At 36.5% G+C, this 11,213-nt stretch overlaps 1 non-coding gene across 1 annotated transcript; it reads right to left on the minus strand.

The window, feature by feature from the left end:
* Nucleotides 1-349: 349 nt before the first annotated feature.
* On the minus strand, nt 350-456 carry LOC120365125 (U6 spliceosomal RNA). The gene has a single exon (XR_005580144.1). It is a non-coding gene; the product is annotated as a U6 spliceosomal RNA (small nuclear RNA).
* Nucleotides 457-11,213: the final 10,757 nt, after the last annotated feature.

The raw sequence follows: 11,213 nt of genomic DNA on the forward strand, positions 1-11,213 counted from the left end.
CCTGCAGTGGCTGCAGAACAGTAAGGGTTGCTGACAGTTTCTTCTTCTGTTATCTTTGTCCCAGAAGGGTACCCCCCAGATGTCAGCCTGAGCTCTCCTTTATGTGTGTCTCTTTGGTTAAACATGGGTCAGGGAGCTGCTTGGGGAGACAGTCTGTCCCTTATAGGAGCTTAAGTGCTAAGCTTTGAGCTTCACTGTTTTGTTCAGAGCTGCTGGGCAGGTACATTTACGTCTGCTGCAGTGGAACTCATAACTGCCTTTTTCCCCCAAGATGCTCTGTCCTGGGAAGGTGGGGCTTTATTTATAAGTTCCTGTCATTCTACTGCCTTTTTTCAGAGATCCCCTGCCCAAAAATATGGAATGCTTCACTTATTTGCATGTCATTCTTTTGCAGGGGCCAAGCTAATCTTCTCTGTATTATTCCAATTTTAATATATGTGCTGCCAAAGCGAGTGCGTAGAATCATTTTAAGTTCCACAAGAAATCTTCAAACTGCTTTCCACAGTGGTTGAACTAATTTATATACCCCACCAACAGTGTGTAAGTGTTCCTTTTTTTTCCTGCCTTGCAATCATCTGTTGTTCTATGACTTTTTAACATTAGCCATTCTGACCGATGTGAGATGGTATCTCATTATGGTTTTGATTTGCATTTGTCTGATAATTAGTGATGTGGAGCATTTTTTCATATATTTGTTGGCTGCATGTATATCTTCTTTTGAGAAGTGTCTGTCTATGTCTTTTCCCATTTTTAATGGAGTTGTTTTTTGTTTGTTGATTTAAGTTCCTTACAGATGTTAGAAATCAGGCCTTTGTTGAATGCATAGTTTGTCAATGTTTTCTCTCATTCTGTAGGTTGTCTGTTTACTCTGTTGATAATTTCTTTTGCAGTGTAGAAGCTCTTTACTTTAATTAGGTCCCACTTGTTAATTTTTATTTTTATTGCAGTTGCTTCTGTGGACTTAGTCATAAATTATGTCCCAAGGCTGATGTTCAGAATGGAGTTTCATAGCTTTTCTTCTAGAATTCTTATTTTTTGAGGTTTTACATTTAAATCTTTAATCCATCTTGAGTTAATTTTGTTATATAAAAAAATAGGCGTTCAGTTTTATTCTTCTGTATATAACTAGCCAGATACCCCAGAACCACTTATTGAATGGAGAGTTATTTTCTCATTGCTTATTCTTTGTAGAGTTTGTCAAAGATCAGTTGGTTGTAGATGTGTGACTTTATTTCTCTGTTTTCTATTTTGTTCCCTTGATCTATGGTCTGTTTTTGTACCAATACCATGCTGTTTTGGTAACTACAGCCATATATGTAATTTTAAGTCAGGTAATGTGATGCCTCCAGCTTTGTTCTTTTTGTTTTGGGTTACTTTGGCTGTTCAGGCTCTTTTTTTTTTTTTTTGGTTTATGTGAATTTTAGAATAATCTTATCTAGTTCTGTGAAAAATAACATTGGTAGCTTAATAGAAATCTGTAGATTGTTTTTGGCAGTATGATCATTTTAGCAACATTGATTCTTCTCTTCCATCCATGGACATGGAATGTTTTTCCATTTGTTTATGTCACCTATGATCTCTTTTAGCAGTGTTTTATAGTTCTCCTTGTAGAGATCTTTCACATCCTTATCTAGCTGTATTCCTAAGCATTTTACTATTTTTTTGGAAGCTATTGTAAATGGGATTGCATTATTAACTTGGTTCTAAACTTGAACATTATGGGTATGTGGAAATGCAACTGATTTTCTTACATGGGTTTTCTTTCCTGAAACATTACTGAAGTTGTATAACAGTTCCACAGGCCTTTGGCAGAGTCTTTAGGGTTTTCTAAGTATAGAAATATATTATAAGTGAAGAGAGACACTTCGACTCTTCTTTTCCTATCTGAATGCCTTTCATTTTTTTCTCTTGCCTGATTTCTCTGGCCAGCACTTCCAGTACTATGCTGACTAGGTATGGTGAGAACAGACATCTTTGTCTTGTTCCAAGCCTCAGGAAATGCTGTCAGTTTTTATCTATTCAGAATGATGTTTGCTGTGGGTTTGTCCTAGATAGCTCTTACGATTTTGAGGTGTATTTCTTTAAAGCCTAGTTTCTTGAGGAATTTTTTTTTTTAAACCATGAAGCCATGTTGGCTTTTACCAAAAGCTTTTTCTGCATCGATTGAGATGATCACACACACACACACACACACACACACACACACACACACATATATATATGTGTGTGTGTGTGTGTGTGTGTGTGTGTGTGTGTGTGTATGTTTTGAGATGGAGACTTGCATTGTCACCCAGGCTGGAGTTCAGTGGAGTGATCTCAGGTTACCGCAATCTCCACCTCCCTGGTTCAAGCGATTCTCCTGCCTCAGCCTCCTGAGCAGCTGGAATTACAAGTGCCTGCTACCATGCCCAGCTAATTTTTTCTATTTTTAGTATAGATGAGGTTTCACTATGTTGGCCAGGCTGATCTCAAACTCCTCACCTTGTGATCTGCCTGCCTTGGCCTCCCAAAGTGCTGGGAATACAGGCATGAGCCACCATGACCAGCCTGGTTTTTGTTTTGATTCTGTTTATGTGGTTAATCATATTTATTTATATGCATGTGTTGAATCAGTCTTGCACCCCAGGAATGAAGCCTACTTGATTCTGGTGAACTAAGTTTGTGATGTTCTGCTGGATTTTGTTATTATTTCATTGAGGTTTTTTTCCCTATGTTAATCAAGGATATTGGCCTATAGTTTTCCTTTTATTATCATTTTAGTATCAAGGTGATACTGGCTTCATAGAATGAGTTAGGGAGGAATCCTTTATCTTCAATTTCTGAGAATAGTTTCAGTTTTATTGGTAACAGCTCTTCTTTGTATGTCTGATAGAATTTGGCTGTGAATCCAACTGGTCCAGGACTTTTTTTTTTTTTTTTTTTGGTTGGTAGGTTTTTTATTACTTATTGAGTTTTGGAACTCTATTTCAGCCTGTTTAGGGGTTTCAATTTCTTCCTGATTAAAACTTGGGAGATTGTGTATTTCCAGGAATTTATTCATATCCTCTAGATTTTCTAGTTTGTGTGCATAGAGGTGTTCATTATAGTCTCTGAGGAGCTTTTGTATTTCTGTGGAATTGGTTATAATGTTATCTTTGTCATTTCTGATCATGCTTATTTGGATCTTCTCTCTTTTTCTTTGTTAATTTATCTGGTAATCTATTGATTTTGTTTATTCTTTCAAATAACTAACTTTTAGTTTCATTGATTTTGTGGATTTTGGGGTCTTGATTTCATTCAGCTCTGCTCTGATTTTAGCTATTTATTTATTTTTCTGTTAGCTTTGGGGTTAGTTTGTTCTTGTTTTTCTAGTTCTTCTAGGTTTGATGTTAGATTGTTAATTTGAGATTTTTCTAACTTTTGAGGTTGGCATTTAGTGCTATAAACTTTCTTCTTAACATTTTTTTTTCTGCATCCCAGAGTTTGTGGTATGCTGTGTCTCTGTTTTCATTTATCTGAAACATTTTTTGATTTCTGTTTTAATTTCACTATGTACTAATTTCCAAGTAGTTGTATTGAAACATCTCTAATATTAATGATTTTCTGGCATTGTATTTTTTAGTCTAGTTGGTGAGTTTTCTATCTAGTCAAGGAACTTAATTTCCATATAATGTGCAAGTTATTAAGCAATAATTATTAGTAAAACTCTTTTGAGGGCAGGGTCTGAAGTTCTCTTATTTACCACTGTGTTCCCAGCTCTTTGGCACAGTTTCTATCACATAGTAGGCACTCAATAATTATATGCTGTTCTTATTAAAAAGATAGCATGGTGGAATAAATGTTATTATAGGAGCTATGAGCCTTATTTCTTCAATTATAAACTAAGGAGAATGATTTTTTTTTATTTCAAAGGATTTCATGAAAATCAAATGAAATAATGTACATATGATGGAAGATATTCACACTACTTGATAAACCTATAATATAAGATATTTGTACTACTACTAGAATGAAGCAGTATTCAATAGACTGTATTTAAAACATTTTTTTCACAATTGTTAGGCTTTAGCATAGACTTTGTTTTATGCATACATGATAAAACTGAATCATATTTCTCTTCTTCTTGGAACACAAAGAAAGTTGAAATTCAATAAATTTTTTGTGCTTAGCCTTGCTTAGCTCCCAGAGCTAGTCTGTTGTTTTGGTTGTGCCAGGTAGCCACATGGAAATGCATTCAGCACATATTTGAAAGGAGAATATAAAGAACTCCAGAAGTACCAGAAAAAAGATAGTTAAAAATCATGTAATGAGTAATCTTTTGGATTAATTGGGAAAAACAGAATTCAAATTTGGAAGTCCTTATTTTCCTTTCTGAATTTTGCCATGTCTGTTTGTCTTAGAATGAGCAACACATTAATAATCAAAGCCAGACTAGTATTTGAGTAAGTGTCCTTCACATCAACCCCTGATTTCCCTTTGGTTCTATATAAGAAAGCATTCATTACTTTCATTGGCATAAGCTTCTCATTTTGAAAAGTACTTGGATGAAATGTGTCCTGTGATACTCAGTATTCTCCCTCTTAATGTACTACATATATTGGATGTGTTGTCAAGTTTATTTGGACCCTATTTAAGTGTTGGTGGTGAAATTAGATTAGATTGCTTTCTTTCAAACATCTATCTTTTATCATTGCAGGATGAGATGCTTTTACTGACAATTGACAAGGCCACATGTGTCAGTCTTTTTAGGTGGCAATGTATAGTGCTGTAGCAAGGAAAGGAAATGAAGCCCTTAGATTTTGGTAATATACTGAATGGTCCAGAGAACAACTTATGCCCTTTTCCAAGGAACAATTCCAAAAACAAAATGTTTTCTCTTGAGCTTAAATGAAAAGCAGATACAACAAAGCCTTTAAACTGAAAAATAATAGATTCACTGGCATTAGGTACTGAAGGAGTTGCACATTATTTAGACTTCTCAAAAAATTGACTAGCTCGTTAGATGGGGATCCAAACATTCTCTGGAAATTATTGTCTATGTTAACCATAAAACTACTAAACAGTTTATTATTGTCATATTCACTTAAAATGGATAACTTGATCTCTCAGTAATTCCTTGTAGAGAAGAGCCTATGGTAAGAGTATATTTTACATGTCTATTGTTAAGCATTTCAATAAATCAATGTGATGCAGGAAAATCTGACATTTCTATGGAAAATCTCTAAGCTTTCATTGCTCTTTTCATATTATTAAGGCTAGTGAGTCTTACGCTAAAGAATTTGGGATGACATTTTCTCAGTTTAAAGTATAGTTTATGAACACTGATAGAAAGTAGGTTTCTTTCTGTAGAAATTCACTTTTCTTAGCGTGCAATATCTCCTTTTACTCTCCAAATTTACCTTAAACTCCTGTCAATTCAAATTAGTTCTGTTATTCAATCACAGATATACCCTTCATATTTTCCATAAGAGTGATACAGGCATCAAATGTTTGGCTAATCTAGTTTTCTGAGAGAGTTTTATAAAAGCTGTTGTTGAGATTATGCTGGGATTCTGTAGCATAGATTTTAGCTATAGGTAGTCAACCATCCTTGTTTGCCCATGACCAAAGGATTTCCTGGGACAAGGAATAGTTCCATGCAAACCGGAACACTTGGTCAACTTAGTGAATTACTTACATTAAAATTACATGAAAAACACCTATCCTGATCACCTGCAGTGGCTGCAGTACAGTAAGGGTTGCTGGCAGTTTCTTCTTCTGTTATCTTTGATCCAGAAGGCTACCCGCCAGATGTCAGCCTGAGCTCTCCTTTATGAGGTGACTCTTTTAATATATGGGGGTCAGGGAGCTGCTTGAGGAGACAGTCTGTCCCTTATAGGAGCTCAAGTGCTGAGCTGTGAGCTCTGTTGTTCCATTCAGAACAGCCTGGCAGGTACGTTTAAGCCTGCTGCAGTGGAACTCATAACCGTCTTTTATTCCCAGGTGCTCTGTCCTGGGAAAGTGGGGCTTTATTTAAAGTTCTTCTGCCTTTTTTCAGAGATGCCCTGCCCAGCAAGGAGATAGCCTAGCCACAGTCTGCCAGAAGAGGCGTTGCTGAGCTGCCAGGGGCTCTGCCCAGCTGCTGTGTGAATTTCCTTGTGGATTTATTTATAGAGGTATAGTTAGAAGTGGTGGTCCACCTCGGTAATGGCAGACTGTCTCAGTAATGGTGGACTGCCTTGTAACTGCTGATTACCTTGGTAATGGTGGACTGCCTCAGTAATGGCAGACTGCCTCGGTAGTTGTGGACTGCCTCAGTAATGGCGGACACCCTTCCCTACACAGAGCTGGACCATCCCAAGTCCAGCTGTGCTTGCTGTGAAACTCTCAATCCAGAGTGTTTCGGATTGCTGGTCTTTGTGGGGGTGGGACCCACCAAGCCAGATCACCTGGCTCCCTGTTTTAGCCCCCTTTTTTTCAGTTGAATGGGTGACTCTGTCTCCCAGGCATTCCAGGCACCAGTTGAAGCAGTGCCCAGATTTGTGTGAATTTTTGTGCAGAGACCCACTGTGCTGGCTGAAACTGCCATGCTGGAGACTTGTGGCACTTATCCGCCTGGGAATTTCCTGGTCTGTGGGCAGTAAAAATTCATTTGGAAATGTGGTGATCACTTACCCTCTGAGTTCTCGCTTGGAATTGCACTCCAGAACTGTTCCTATTCTGCCATCAGATCAATTATAAAGTTTTTAATGCATTGTTTTTGCTGAGAATAAGACATTCTAGTTTTACATGTCTGAAAAATAAATCTCTTACCAATACTCCTCATTCCTTTTTGTTTTCCCAGAATTCTAGTCTGTAAAACAGGCTTGATATGCGTTGACTTTTTCTTATAGATTACTCCACTCTCTCTTGTGAACTGTTACAAAATTCCAAAGAGCTTGGACTATCCTAAATTTTGAATATTTCAAGATATTCCAAGCTCAAAATACTATGTATTACTATTCTAGTAAGACATATTACATGGGGCAAAGAATATCCATATTCTTTGGAGACTTTGAACTTGGAGGATCAATCTTAGAAAATAACCTTCCTTCCTTCTACTTTGATTTGAAGGATGTTTCTTTTATATTTGCAAAGACTCACTTTTATACTACAGGAATAAATGGGTTATAATATTGGACAGAGAAAGTTACATAAGCCTGTTAGTTCACTGAGGTTACAGCTAATAGCTGCAGTGTGTGAACACACCGAAGTGTCCCATTTACTCCTGCTAGTGGAACATGGAATGACAGTTGATCAGCAAATGTGTTGAATGTCCATTTCATTCCAGGAGAAACTGAAAGGAAATAGGAGATCTGGCTAACTCACCTCTCTGTCTCTTATGGAAATAGTTGTTCTAATACTATATATCAGGAGATGCCAATAGGTGGCCATATTAGATAATTGAACTTGTTGAACTTGTTGTACTCCTTCTATGTGTAGTGTGTAGGCTGTTTTGCCATACTGCATATTATCAAGGGATTGAATGCCCTCTGAGATATTCTACTTCTCTTCATTCTTTCACAGTGAGCAGATCCTTATATAAAAAGTGATAGGAGTTAAACTACATGTCATGTCTAGTATTAAGTGAAATTCTGCTTCCAAGGAGAACTAAAAAATGACTGCTGTTCCTTTGTGTGTCTTTTATAGAATATATGTATTTTAGTATTTAGTATATTTGGTATTTTTAATGTATAAATTTATAATTCTTTTGCAATGGGAAAAGATATTTTTAAATTACATCACAAATAACTCCTCATTATGTTAAATCTACAGAACTGGCTATAGATGTTCTATTCCTTGAGTCTGAAATAGATACATAGATAAATGGAGGTAGATAGATAGATACATGGATAGATATAGATAGATAGATAGATAGATAGATAGATAGATAGATAGATACATAATCTCCTATAAGAGAGTAAAGCTGGCTATTAACTCCAGCAATATGGCATGCTCATGCTGGCTTTCCTTATTTTAATAATTCAATTGTCTATTAAAGATACATACCTGATAGCTGCACAAGAAATGTTACTTGTTTTTAACTTTTGAAGAGTAAATTAATTTTTTTCTCTTAGGATGGTAGTGGGAAAATTGGGGAATGTAAATTTTAATTTATAATGATCACTTTATTTTAATAGTTAATAATTTCTCCTGGAGCCCTAAGAAATGTCTATTTAGCAAGTTTTGTACACCTTAAGAAATGTAAATCACACATTATCTTTATTCAGAAATAGAATATCTTCTGGGTTTATCTCTTTCTCTAGCAAATGATACTTTAACCAAATGCGCTGCTAAATTATTTATTCCTATTTGTCAGCAGTGTCTCAAATGGAACAACTGAGGAAGCCTGAAATGGTCAATGGTTAGCTGTTCTCTAGACAGTCATAAATATACAACGTGTGTGGCTGAGAATCCATGACCCAGTGCCCGAGAAATTGGGTGTAAGGGCTGTGCAAGAGCAGGCTGAGGTCTCAAAAGGCCATAAATGAATACTGCCTCTCCCTCTGTGGCATCTTTTGTCAGCATATCATTTCAAAGGAAACAGTAATAGTTCTTTTAAAAAATTTATTAATATTTTTATGGTCAAATCATAATTGTATACATTAATGGGGCATAATGTAATGCTTTGACATATGCATACAATGAGGAATAGTTAAATTTAATTTACATATCCATCACCTTAGTCACTTACTTTTTTGATAAAACATTTAAAATTTGCTAAGTAATTTTGAAATTATGATATATTGACTACAATCACACTGCTGTGCAATAGCTATCAAAGCTTACTCTTTTTGTACAAAGTTTGACCAACAATTTTCCATTCCTCCCTACCTCACAACTCAGCCTCTGGTACCATAACCAACATTCTACTCTACTTTTATGAGTTCGACATTTTTTTTTTTTTTTTGAGACAAGTCTCACCCTGTTACCCAGGCTGGAGTGCTGTGGCATGATCTCAGCTCACTGCAACCTCTGACTCCCAGTTTCAAGAAATTCTTGTGTCTCAGCCTCCGAGTAGCTGGGATTGCAGGTATGAGCCACCACACCTGGCTAATTTTTGTATTTTTAGTAGAGACAGGGTTTTACCATGTTGGCCAGGCTGGTTTTGAACTCCTCACCTCAGGTGATCTACCTGCCTCGGCCTCCCAAAGTGCTGGGATTGCAGGTGTGAGCTACTGTGCCTGGCTGAGTTTGACTTTTTTAGATTCTCTATATAAGTGAGATCACGTGGTATTTGTCATTTTGTGTCTGCCTTATTTCACTTAACATAATGTTCTCCAGGTTCATTCATGTTATTGCAAATGACAGAATTTCCCTCTTGTGTTAGGATTAATAGTATTCTATTGATACATATACACAATGTTGACATTGATGGACACTTAGATTGGGAAATGGCATAGTTCTTCACCAGACTTTAATACCGAAGTAAGTCAATCATCTCGTACTTCTGGTGCCCAAAGAGAAGGTACCAGAAGGTTTCTGGATCTTTCCCCCTGATTTATTCAGGTTAACAAAGTCAATATGAGAAGCCACTTAAAATCCCTGTTTTTCGGAATTTCTATTGAGGAAGAAAGTCTAAGGAATTTCACATCATGTGAAAAAGAAGTGCTGATGAAATACAAGAAAGCAAATTTCAAAGAAATGGTTTTCGTGATGCACTTTTGTGAATTAACATGTTCTGGGTTTTTCACATCTTTTAAATTGTCTTTAACACTGTGGAATAACTTGCTGTTCTTTCAGCATGCCAAGATCCTGTGCTGAGCCTCAGTGCTTTGCATTGGCTATTCTTCCTGCCAAGAATCTCCCTTTCCCAATTCCTATTGGCTCTTTTTCTTTATTTCAGTCTCAGCTCAAATGTCTTCTCAGAGGCCCTGCCATGGAGATCACGCTATCTGATTTGGTGTTTTCATCAGAGCGCTTATGACACAGAATCTGAGACTGAACACCATTCATTCATTATTTGTTACTGACAGTACAATGTAAGCTCCATGTAGGCAGGGAATTTGTTCAGCTTAAGATTGCTACAATCTTGTCCACATCATGAGCTTGATAAATGCTTGTTAGCAAATGAATGATTGATTTAGAGTAAAGCCAAAATGGTACATAGTTGTTTTACTACAAGAAGGAATCATTTCGTTTCCAAGTTAGAAGCACAAATAATCTGCTTCAATATAATGTATGCCAAGATCAGGTGAGAAATTGAAATTGCTAAGTAACACCTAATGGTGAGTTGTGTAGGAACAAAGACCCAGCTGGGAAAAAATTTAATCTGTTCCCAAACTCCCAAGATATAAACCAGAAGCAGGTCCTGGATTTAATGCTTCTTATGCAGTCAATCAACATAATTGTCATCACCATATGAACACACATCTATTGCACAGCAAAACTGTACCTTTCTTCTGAGGATACCTACAGGCAACAAGGAAGAAGCAGATGATGCCTGCACATGAAAACCAGCACAAAAAACTGCATAAGGAATACAGGGATAGCTTGGCTCTGTGTCTTATCTCAGTCCCATTTTTGTAAATCTCCCAAGGGCATATGGTGCTGATCACTCACTACTTCTTAAAAATATTCTTCTCTCTTTTGAAAACAGTCCAATGTTTGTCTACTGCACTGTTTTCATTAGCAGATCTTTTTCCTTGATATTCTCCTTAAAAATGAATGTTCACTAGAATGCTGCCATTTGTTCTCTTCTTACATTCTACCTGCTAGCCTGCCTTATCATTTTTACTCTTATGATGATGTTTCAACATATGCCTCTAACACTGCCCTTTATCCCATTTCCGAGGCCTGAATTTCCAACAGTTCCTGGACATCTTTGCATAGGTTTTCCCCTAGGTACCTATAAAATATTATACCACAAACTTAATCTGTTCTAGCATTTCTTCTCCTGCTTTTATTATTTTAGTTTTAATTGATTTAAGAAGCTATCTTCTGCTTCTTAGCTCACATCTCACTAGCTATCTTCTTGTTATTCTCCTCCCCAGCTTTTCTCTATTACTGCTCTGTTCAGACTCCCACTGTTTTCCATGTTGGCTATTGTAATAACTGAAATGACTTTGTGCCTTGTGTCTCTGGTATCATCAATTTATTTTGCTCTTTGGCAAACTCCTCCTCAACATAATCATCATTTATGTGATCACTTACTTCCAGAAGAAATGTAATCATTTATTTCCAGAAAAAATTTCCAATTATTTTAATGAAGGCCT

Source organism: Saimiri boliviensis, chromosome 7 (assembly GCF_048565385.1).
Source record: "Saimiri boliviensis isolate mSaiBol1 chromosome 7, mSaiBol1.pri, whole genome shotgun sequence".
NCBI lineage: Eukaryota > Metazoa > Chordata > Mammalia > Primates > Cebidae > Saimiri > Saimiri boliviensis.